This window comes from Chiloscyllium punctatum, chromosome 18, assembly GCF_047496795.1.
Source record: "Chiloscyllium punctatum isolate Juve2018m chromosome 18, sChiPun1.3, whole genome shotgun sequence".
Lineage (NCBI taxonomy): Eukaryota > Metazoa > Chordata > Chondrichthyes > Orectolobiformes > Hemiscylliidae > Chiloscyllium > Chiloscyllium punctatum.
The window spans coordinates 74,226,240-74,239,308 of NC_092756.1; the positions used below are offsets into that span (position 1 = coordinate 74,226,240).

Sequence of the window (13,069 nt, forward strand, 5' to 3'; positions counted from 1 at the left end):
TTTCCTAGCGAGATATGCTCAGTATTTACCAGACCTGTCACCATGATCATATAACCTTTGCTTTGCAAAAGTAAGCTCGTTCTTTGCTGTCTGCGTGAGCACGGAATTCAATGCAGACCGCAACACCATAATCCTCTGTAACTTGAACAACGAGGGCCTGTCAAAGTAGGCCTTCTCAGCTGCCTTCAACCGTGCTTTGAGGAGACGTTGCTGCTCACCCTTCTGCCGCCTCTTACTGGCAGAGTAGGAAATAACTAACCCACTGGCATAGGATTTGGCAATTTCAGAAAGGAAGGATTGGCTACTAACCGAGCGTGAGTTAATGCCTAGGAATGCCCAAAGCTTCTGAGAGAACTGCTCCACAAATGTATTATCCTTGAGGATAAAGGAATCCATTTGCCAGTGACTTGGACCCACTGTAACATCCTTAATCTTAGCCAACAGGTACACTGGAGTGTGATCAGAGATGGTAATATTACCGATCGTACAAGGTGCCACCAAGTCCAGGGTTGCCACGGGGATTGGAAAAAAATCAATCCTGGTGTGACATCTGTGTGGATTGGAAAAGAAAACCGTAAAATCCCTGCCTGTAGGGTGGAGACACCTCCAGATGTCCACCAACCCTCACTCCACACACAGATCCACTAATTGTTTAGTTTGTACAGAGGGAGTCGGGGGCCTTTTGGCAACATCTGCACTGTGGGATCCATGAGACAGTTAAAATCTCCCCCTTTAGTGATATGCCAGGACACAAGACTGATCAATTTGAAAACTCATCTAGCAAAATGTTGAGGGGATGAGCTTGAGGGCAAGAAACATTTATAACACCATATTCTTCCCCATTTATCAATGCTATTAGAGTTACAAACCTCCTGTGCGTGTGTCTTTAACACACTCTCGTAACTTAAATGTAAGATTACTCCTCACCAATACAGCCACTTCCCTACTTCTGGTATTCAGTGATGTGAAGTAAACCTGACCAAAGCCATTCTTCTGTAGTTTCAAATGCTCCCTGTCATCCAAGTGCGTCTCCTTTAACAAAGGATTATCCACATTCTCCTTTCTAAGACTCAAAAGTACCTTCTTCCTCTTAATTGGTGAGTGACTTCCCTTCATATTCCACGTTCACCATTTAATCAAGTCATTACATTCTGCAGTAAAATTTAAATTCCAGAGAGGAGGAACTCGAACCACAAATCACTGAGCCTTAGTGTCATATGATCCATCAAATATAAAAACTACATAAACTGAAACCACGACATTTAACAAACCTACAAAACTATCAAAGAATAAAAGCAATACAAACCACCATATAAAGTGCCAATGGCGCTGAATTGGGGAACTCACCTCCTGCCCAAAGGGGGTAACTACCCATCCCAAACAGCCCATAAGTGGGCATCTAGCCATCCCAACCATTTTCTCTCCTTCTAGCTAGAGCCGTACCACAAACACAAGCAGAATAGAAAGTAAATATACCATAGAATAGCAAAATGAATAAAGAAAAAAAACATTTAAGATCGATGGGGTAAATACCCCACCCATCCTCTGGTATAACTTAGACAATAGACAATAGACAATAGATGCAGGAGTAGGCCATTCTGCCCTTCGAGCCTGCACCGCCATTCAATATGATCATGGCTGATCATTCCTAATCAGTATCCTGTTCCAGCCTTATCTCCATACCCCTTGACTCCACTATCTTTAAGAGCTCTATCCAATTCTTTCTTAAAAGAATCCAGAGACTGGGCCTCCACTGCCCTCTGGGGCAGAGCATTCCACACAGCCACCACTCTCTGGGTGAAGTAGTTTCTCCTCATCTCTGTCCTAAATGGTCTACCCCGTATTTTTAAGTTGTGTCCTCTGGTTCGGCACTCCCCCATCAACGGAAATATGTTCCCTCCTGCCAGAGTGTCCAGTCCTTTCATAATCCTATACGTTTCAATCAGATCCCCTCTCAGTCTTCTAAACTCAAGGGTATACAAGCCCAGTCGCTTCAGTCTTTCCGTGTAAGGCAATCCTGCCATTCCAGGAATTGACCTCGTGAACCTACGCTGCACTCCCTCAATAGCCAGAATGTCTTTCCTCAAATTTGGAGACTAGAACTGTACACAGTACTCCAGGTGTGGTCTCACCAGGGCCCTGTACAGCTGCAGAAGCACCTCTTTGCTTCAATACTCAATCCCTCTTGTTATGAAGGCCAGCATGCTATTAGCCTTCTTCACGACCTGCTGTACATGCATGCTTGCCTTCATTGACTGGTGGACAAGAACACCCAGATCTCTCTGAACAGCCCCTTTACCTAATTTGATACCATTGAGGTAGTAATCTGCCTTCCTGTTCTTGCCACCAAAGTGGATAACCAGACATTTATCCACATTAAACTGCATCTGCCATGCATCTGCCCACTCACCTAACTTGTCCAGGTCACCCTGTAATCCCCTAACATCCTCATCACATTTCACCCTACCACCTAGCTTTGTGTCATCAGCAAATTTGCTAATGTTATTGCTGATACCATCTTCTATATCATTTACATATATTGTAAAAAGCTGCGGTCCCAGCACGGATCCCTGCGGTACCCCACTGGTCACTGCCTGCCATTTCGAAATGGAGCCGTTAATCACTACCCTTTGTTTCCTATTAGCCAACCAATTCTCTATCCAATCTAGTACTTTGCCCCCAATCCCGTGCGCCCTAATTTTACTCACTAACCTCTTGTGTGGGACTTTATCAAAAGCTTTCTGAAAGTCCAGGTACAGTACATCCACTGGATCTCCCTCGTCCATCTTCTGAGTTACATCCTCAAAAAATTCAAGAAGATTAGTCAAGCATGATTTCCCCTACATAAATCCATGCTGACTCTGTCCTATCCTGTTACTATTATCCAGATGTGCCGTAATTTCATCCTTTATAATAGACTCCAGCATCTTTCCCACCACTGAGGTCAGACTAACTGGTCTATAATTTCCTGCTTTCTCCCGCCCACCCTTCTTAAAAAGTGGCACAACATTAGCCGCCCTCCAATCCTCAGGAACCAACCCCGATTCTATTGAACTCTGGAAAATAATCACCAGCGCATCCACGATTTCCCGAGCCACCTCCTTCAGTACACTGGGATGCAGGCCATCAGGTCCCGGAGACTTTTCAACCTTCAGACCTAACAGTCTCTCCAACACCAAATCCTGGCAAATAGAAATTCCCTTAAGTTCAGGTCCTTCAGCCACTGTTACCTCAGGGAGATTGCTTGTGTCTTCCCCAGTGAACACAGATCTGAAGTACCCATTTAATTCCCCTGCCATTTCTTCGTTCCCAGTAATATATTCCCCTGCTTCTGTCTTCAAGGGCCCAATTTTTGTCCTAACCATTTTTTTGCCTTGGACATACCTAAAAAAGCTTTTACTATCCTCCTTTATATTCTTGGCCAGTTTACCTTCGTACCTCATTTTTCTCTGCGTATTTCCTTCTTACTAATCCTCTGTTGTTCTTTAAAAACTTCCCAGTCCTCCGTTTTCCCGCTTATCTTTGCTAAGTTATACTTTTTCTCTTTTAACCTTATATGTTTCTTTACTTCCCTTGTCAGCCACGGCCACCCATGTCTCCTCCTGGGATCTTTCTTCCTTTTAGGAATGAACTGATCCTGCATCTTCTGCATTATACACAGAAATATCCGCCATTGTTCCTCCACGGTCTTCCCTGTTAAGGTATTAAACCATTGAACTTTGGCCAGTTGTTCCCTCATAGCTCCATATTTCCCTTTATTCAACTGAAATATTGTCACTTCAGATTGTACCCACTCCCTCTCAAATTGCAGATTGAAGCTTATTGTATTATGGTCACTACTTCCCAATGGCTCCTTCACTTCGAGGTCACTGACCAATTCTGGTTCGTTACACAATACCAGATCCAGAATCGCCTTATCCCTGGTCGACTCCAGCACCAGCTGCTCTAAAAATCCATCTCTGAGGCACTCCACAAAGTCTCTTTCTTGAGGCCCGATACCATCCTGATTTACCCAGTCTACCTGCATGTTAAAGTCCCCCATAACAACTGTAGTAACATCTTTGCGACAAGCCAATTTCAGCTCCTGATTCAACTTACCTCCAACATCCAGACTACATTTTTGGGGGCCTGTAGATGACTCCCATGAGGGTCTTTTTACCCTTAGTGTTTCGAAGCTCTATCCACACTGACTCTACATCCCCTGACTCTAGGTCCCCCCGCGCAAGGGACTGAATATCCTCCCTTACCAACAAGACCACCCCACCCCCTCTGCCCGTCAGTCTATCCTTACGATAACACGTGTAGCCTTGAATATTCATTTCCCAGGCCCTGTCCCCATGAAGCCACGTCTCAGTTATCCCCACAATATCGTATCTGCCACTTTCCAAAAGAGCCTCAAGCTCATCCACCTTGTGTCTAATGCTTCGTGCATTCATATATAGAATTTTTAATTTGTTACTGCTCTCACTTCACTTAGAAATTGAAAGTACACATCTCAACCGCCACAAAACACAGTTTAAACCGGATTATTACCAATCGGGAAAACAAGGAAAAGAAAGCTCCAACTGGACTTCCTCGGTTTTTTTAAAAAAAACAAAGACATAACCAAACAACACTATTTGTAGATACTAAATTGTTCAGATTCGGTTAATTTGTCCACAAAGTCTCTTGCCTTCTCCGATGTATCAAAGAGATGTACGGATCCATGTAAGGTTATCGGAGCACCGCCGGATACCTCAGAGAGTACTGGATCCCAAACTCCCTCAGTCTTCTCTTGGCAGAAACATTATCCGTCAGGGGGCGGGAAGTAAACAGCCAGGGCTGACAAAGGAAGTCAGGAAATGTATCATAGGGAAAGAGAGAGCCTACAAAGTGGCCAAGAGCACTGGGAAATCAGAAGATTGGGAAGACGACAAAAACAAACAGAGGATAACAAAGACATAGAAATAGGAAGGAGAGGATCAAATATGAAGGTAAGCTAGCCAGTAATATTAGAAATGATTGTTAAAGTTTCTTTCAATACATAAGAAACAAATGAGAGGCAAAAGTAGAAATTGGGCCATTCCAAATTGATGCAGGAAGGTTCGTGAAGGGAGATAAGGAAATGGCTGAAGAACTTGGTAAATACTTTGTGTCAGTCTTCACAGTGGAAGACATGAGCATTATCCTAACAATTAAGGAGCATCAGGGGGCAGATTTGAATATGGTAGCCATTACAAAAGAGGAAGTGCTAGAAAAGTTAAAAGGTCTAAAAATTGATAAATCTCCCGGCCCCGATGGTCTCCATCCTAGAGTTCTGAGGGAGGTGGCTGAGGAAATAGTAGAGGCTATTTTTAATCTTTCAAAAATCACTGTAGTCAGGGAAATTCCCAGATAATTGGAAAATCACTGCTGTAAACCCCTTGTTCAAGAAAAGATCAAGATAAATGATGAAAAATTATGGGCCGGTTAGCCTAACCTCGGTTGTAGGTTAAATTCTAGGATCCATCATTAAGGATGAGATTTCTAAATACTTGGAAGTGCAGGGTTGGATTAGAACAAGTCAGCATGGATTTAGTAAGGGGAGGTCATGCCTGACAAACCTGTTAGAATTGTTTGAAGAGGTAACAAGTAGGTTAGACCAGGGAAACCCAGTGGATGTTATCTACCTAGATTTCCAAAAGGCATTTGATAAGGTGCCTCACGGGAGACTGCTGAGTAAGGTGACAGTCCATGGTGTTCGATGTGAGCTACAGGCATGGATTGGGGATTGGCTGTCTGACCGAAGGCAGAGAGTTGGGATAAAGGGTTCTTTCTTGGAATGGCAGCTGGTGACAAGTGGTGTCCCGTAGGGTTCAGTGTTGGGGCAACAGCTGTTCACTTTATATATTAATGATCTGGATGAAGGGACTGGGGGACATTCTGGCGAAGTTCACCGATGATGCAAAGTTCAGCAGACAAGCACGTCGATCTGAGGAGGTGGGGAGGCTGCAGAAAGATTTAGACAGTTTAGGAGAGTGGTCCAGGAAATGGCTGATGAAATTCAACCTGAGCAAATGCTCGGACTTGCACTTTGGAAAAAGGAATACAGGCATGGACTATTTTTTAAACAGGAGAAAATTCATAAAGCCAAAGTACAAAGGGATCTGGGAATGATAGTCCAGGAATCTCGAAAGGTTGACTTGAAGGTTGAGTCCGTGGTTAAGAAAACAAATGTAATGTTACAATTTATCTCAAGAGGGTTGGAATGTAAAAGCAGCGATGTCCTTCTGAGACTTTATAAAGCTCTGGTTAGGCCCCATTTGAAATACTGTATCCAATTTTGGGCTCCACACCTCAGGAGGGACATACTGGCACTGGAGCATGTCCAGCGGAGATTCACACAGATGATCCCTGGAATGGGAGGCTTAACATACAATGAACAGCTGAGGATCCTGGGATTGTATTGATTAGAGTTTAGAAGGTTGAGGGGAGATCTAATACAAATTTACTAGATAATGCATGGCTTAGAAAGGGTGGATGCTGGGAATGTGTTTCCATCAGGACCCATTGGCACAGCCTGAGAATTAGAGGGGGGTCAATTTAGAACGGAAATGAGGAGACATTTCTTCAGGCAGAGAGTGGTGGGCCTGTGGAATTCATTGCCGTGGAGCGCAGCAGAGGCCAGGACGTTAATTGTCTTCAGGGCAGAGATTGATAAATTCTTGATCGCGCAAGGAATTAAGGGTGAACGATGAGAGTGCCACGAAGTGGCGTTGAAATGCCCATCATTCACGATTGAATCGGGGGGTGGACCCGATGGGCTGAATGGCCTTACTTCCATTCCTATGTCTTAGGCTCATCGTCGTAAGGTTTTCTTTTCTGGTTTACCACCGCTGAGAAGTCCTGGAAAGGCATGAGCTTAGAGCCCTCGTAAATTAGGGCCTTCAGATCCTTCCCCTGGATTAGACGACCTACAGTGTGGAAACAGGTAACACTATGGGCAATTTAACATGGCCAATTCACCTTTGTACTGTGGGAGGAAACCAGAGCAATGTGCAAACGCCACACAGGCAGTTATCTAAGGCTGGAATTGAACCTGGGACCCTCGTAGTGTGAGGCAGCAGTGCTAACCACTGAGTCACCTGATTCTGGGAGCTGCCACAATTCTCTCCGTAGCTCTGTAGTTCATGCAGTTTTTGAGCAAAGTAAAATGTAGTTCTGCAAATACAAATTCACCCCACAAATTTATATGTGCTTGTGTGTGTGTGTGTGTGTCTGTGTGTGTGCGCGGGTGCGTGATGTGCACGCATGCGTGCGTGTGTGTGTGTGAGTGTATATATGTGTGTGTGCGCGTCTGTGTGTGTGCGTGTGTGTGCGCGTGCGTGTATGTGCGCGTGTGTGTGTGTGAGTGTATATATGTGTATGTGCGTGTGTGTGCGCGTGCGCGTGCATGTGTGTATATGGGGTGGGGAGGTGGGGCTGTTCTGAGTGTCAACAGACAGGAGTGTTCCCTCCCAGTCAGAGAACACTTCAGCAATTCGGGACATTCGACCTCGGACCTTCCTCCAAGGGGGACTTCGGGACAGGCAACGATGAAAAGTGGCCGAGCAGAGGCTGATCACCAAGTTTGGTAACAATGGAGATGGCCTCAACTGGGACATTACAGGTGACCCCATTCAACTACACATACACACACACACACACACATACACACACACACTCAGAAACACAGACACACACACATACACATACACACATACACATACACACACAGACATACGCACACACACTTACATACACACACTCAGAAACACAGACACACACACATACACATACACGCACACACATACACACACACACTCAGAAACACAGACACACACACACTCAGAAACACAGACACACACACATACACATACACACATACACATACACACACATACACACACACTTACATACACACAGATGCACACACACACATACACACACACATTCACACACATGCACATACACACACATATACACATACACATAAACACACACACATACGCACACACACTTGCATACACACACACATACACATACACACATATACATACACACACATATACACACACACATACACACATGCACATACACACACATATACACATACACATAAACACACACACATACACATGCACACCCACATACACACACATACATACACACACACATACACACACCCCTACACATACACACACACATACACACCCGCACACACACCCACATGCACACATATACACACACATATACACACACATACACACATATACACACACACAAACACACACATACACATACACACGCGTGCACATAAACAGATATACACACACACATACACACACAAACACACATGCACATACACACACAAACACGCATACACATAAACACACATATGCACATACATATACACACATATACATGCACACATGTACACACACCCATACACACACATACACATACACACACATACACATATACACACTTACACATACGCACACATACACACACATACACGCACACACACATACGCATACACACATATATATGCACACATAAGCATACCTACACGCACACACACACACACGTGCACACACATACACACACAAATACACACATATACACACACAAACACACATATACACGCACATACACACACACACAAACACGTATATATATACACACACACACATAAACACATACACATAAACACATACACAAACACACATATACACACACACATAAACACATACACATAAACACACACACAAACACACATAAACACACACACATACACACACACACCCACATACACACACATACAGATACACACACACATACACATACACACACATACACACCCACACACACATACACACACAAACACACACATATACATACACATTAACACATGCACATACACACACATACATACACATACACGCACACTCTTATACACATACAAACTCATATATACACACTCAAACATACATACACACACACACCCACACACACATCCACACACATACGTATACACACACATACACACACAAACACACACATACACACACACATATACACACATATACACACACATACACACACACAAACATACACATAGACACAGACACGCACACACATACAAACACACGCACATGCACACACATAAACACATACATAAACACACACCTACACATATACACATGCACTCCCACATACACACACATGCACATACACACACATACATACACACACATACACATACACAGACACATACACACATACATAAACACCCACACTCACACATACACACACATACACACCCACACACACATACACATATACACACACACGTACACACACATACGCACACACACATAGACACACATACACACACATATGCACCCACACGCACATACACAGCCACGCACATACACAGCCGCACACATACACACACATACACATACACACAAACATATACACACCAACACACATATACACACACATATAAATGCACACACACATACCCACACACACATATGCACACACGTATACACACTCATACACACGCACACATATACACACACATACATACATTCACACACACATATACACACGCACATATAAGTTTTTGTGATGAACTTGTACTTACAGAATTATATTTTACTTTGCTCAAAAACTGTATGAATCATCTAAGATGCTGTAAATCTGTTTATTAGATTAATATCAGTCTGACCATTGCGGCACAGACAGCCTCACACAGGGGAGCTCACACCTTCAATACATCATCTGGGCTGACATGACACCAATTGTTAAAGTTCACTTGAGAATGTAAATTTTGATAAAAGTTTTGCAATTTACATATGAAAGAACGAAAACCAACCTGGCCATTCTAAAAGATGAGAGACTTAACAAACAATCCAGGTCTTTCTCAAGATACAATTTCAGTTGCATCACACTGTAAACATTTGCTATAAATTCTGTGTCCTGCAATCTTATTCTCCACAACCACCTGATGAAGGAGCAGTGCTCCGATACCTCGTGCTTCCACATGTTCGACTCTAACCTGGTGTTGTGAGATTTTTAAATCTGTCATTCACCCATCTCCTGATGGTTGAGCATACATCTCAAGGTCAGGACAGCGGCTCTCCGCAGGGATACAAATCAACTCCTTCTTTGGTCGCTCCACGATGGATCTCTCTGATGACTGTTCCCATTCGTTGGTTGGCTCATTGGGATCATTGCTGACATCTTGGAAGAATTCCTGGAGTCTCATTGTTCTGATGAATTCCTCACAACTTTACTCAAGTATTCTTGTTGGTGATGGGGACAAAGGGAGACTAAATTTGATTTGCGTTTCAACTTGATTTTGTGAACAAAGTATTGAAACAGTTTGTAACATCATTTGGAAATGCATACAAAGGTTCTAAATCAGTTGTGTACAGTCTATGCAGAGAGAAAAGAACCAACAAACCATTGGAATATTGACATTTCTCAAACCTTCTGTATCGTTGTGGAAAGAAAGGCATTTTGTACTTGGGCAGGAATCGATCTCTGTTCAGTGTCAGGCACCAAGAGGGTCTGAGAACTGAAAGGACGATGTGATCATTTGTCAGAAAGACCTGAGACTGTGTTGTTTCCCTGTTACACCTTGGCAGCAGCTGCCTGAACCTTTAGTGCATCCCTCAGTGTGTTGTCACAGATCTGGGAGTGTGCTTGGCTGTCGCACTCATTTGTGGTCAACTGTTTCCAGTGGTCTGCCAATATAGTGCCCTCGTGGCCTAATGGCTATGGCACTGGCCTCTGAAATCTGGGATTTCAGGGATTTCATTTTTCAGCCTGATCTTTGCAGTGGCTGATTTTCATCCCATGTCAACTCCATCTCAATCCAAATTGACTGGATTTTTTAACTACTCTGTTAAAAATCATTGTGCCTGTGTTGAGATCATGGCAAATGCTGTTTAATAGAAACTTTCACAAGGTAATTCCGGGAATTGGGAGATCTTGGGGTTAATTGTCTGAAAGAGACAGCACAGCCACAATGGGCTGAATGCCCGCTAAGATTGTGTTGATTTGTCCTCAATGCAGCTTTTTGCAACATCTCCACTTCCTCCTTCCCCAGTAACTGCAAATATCTTGAAAGTGCTGCACAAAATAACATTGAGCCCTTTGCTATTTTCCTGTCTGCTCCGTTTTCCTCAGACTTGAGATGTGCAAATTTGGAGTTTGAAGGTGGTAAAAACAGTGACTGCAGATGCTGGAAACCAGATTCTGGATTAGTGGTGCTGGAAGAGCACAGCAGTTCAGACAGCATCCAAGTAGCTTCGAAATCGACATTTCGGGCAAAAGCCCGAACTGCTGTGTTCTTCCAGCATCACTAATCCAGAAAGTTGGAGTTTGGTTGATTTCTCATCGGTCCATTTGGGGAGAAATGGGAGGCGGGATCAATTTATCAAGCAGCCAACAATTTAGCATGAGATGGAAGGGGTAAAAAACAATCAGTGAGCATCTGACACTCAGAAACACACACTATGCGAGGTCAGGGTGCAGTATTTAAAGGCTGCCATTGGCAACCTGCATGTGGGGCCCCAGTGGCCTAATGGATAAGGCACTGGCCTTCTAAGCCAGGGATTGTGGGTTCAAGTCCCATCTGGGGTGTCTCTGTGGCTTATCCTCCATTTCTAATCTATTTTGGAAAAATCCCTATCTCTGCATTCAGTTGATGGTCAGTGGTATCCAACATGATCTTGCACAAGATTTTCGGGGATCTGCAGGATTGAATGTTGAAGTTGGTGATCAAGTGGCTGCTGTCTCTGGATCGGGACAATATTCCTGAGAGTGTGGTTAGAGGGGTTGCTTTTGGAAGCCAGCTCTCATCACACTCTCATCAACAAACCAACCCTTCAACACTGATCCCTCCAGAACATCGGATATTACTGACAGAGAATACCCTTGCCAACGTTTATAGGTGCACCATCGACAGCATTCTGTCTGGATGTATCACTACCTGGTTTGGCAACTGCACCATTCAAGATCGGAGACGGTTACAGAGAGTGGTGAACTCGGCCCGGACAATCACAAAGGCCAACCTCCCATCTATAGAATCCATCTCCGTCTTCACTATCCTATTGATCTGTGACTCTACTTTCAAGGAGCTATGAACCTACACTCTAAGGTCTCTTTGTTCACCAACACTCCCTGGGACATTCCCATTAAGTCTATAAGCCCAGCTAAGATTTGCTTTCCCAAAATGCAGCACCTCACATTGATCTAAATTAAACTCCACCCATCACTCCTCAGCTCATCGGCCCTTCTAATCAAGATCCCGTTGTAATCTGAGGGAACCTTCTTTGCTGTCCACTACACCTCCAATTTTGGTGTCATCTGAAAACTTACTAATGATACCTCATAATGATACTAACATATATATAAATGACGGAAAGTAGTGGACCCAGCACTGATTCTTGTGGCACTCCATTGGTCACAGGGCTCCAGTCTGAAAAACAACCCTCCACCACCATCCTCTGTCTCCTACCTTTGAGCCATTTCTGTATCTAAAGAGCTAGTTCTCCCTGTATTCCATGAGATCTAACCTTGCTGATCAGCCTCCCATGGGGAACCTTGTCGAACGCCTAACTGAAGTCCATATAGATCACATCCCCCGCTCTGCCCTCATCAATCCTCTTTGTGACTTTTTCAGAAAACTCAATCATGTTTTTGAGTCATGATTTCTCCAGCATTTTGTCTCTTTCAGATTTCCAGCATTCACAGCATTTAGCTTTTATTGGACAGCTTGCCATTTCACTTGGCAATGAAAAACGTTTTGTGATTTACACATGAAAGAACTGAAACCAACCTGGTCATTCTAAAAGATGAGAGACTTCACACACAATCCAGATGTTTTTCAACATATAATTTCAGTGACATCACACTGTAAACTTTTGCCATAAATTCTGTGTCTTACAATCTTATACTCCACAACCACCTGACGAAGCAGCAGCGCTCCGAAAGCTAGTACTTTGAGATAAACCTGTTGGACTACAACCTGGTGTTGTCTGATTTTTAACAA

At 43.7% G+C, this 13,069-nt stretch overlaps 1 non-coding gene across 1 annotated transcript; it reads left to right on the top strand.

Moving 5' to 3' along the window:
- Window positions 1-11,585: 11,585 nt before the first annotated feature.
- On the top strand, window positions 11,586-11,658 carry trnar-ucu (transfer RNA arginine (anticodon UCU)). Its single transcript has one exon. It is a non-coding gene; the product is annotated as a tRNA-Arg (tRNA).
- The last annotated feature ends 1,411 nt before the right edge of the window (window positions 11,659-13,069 follow it).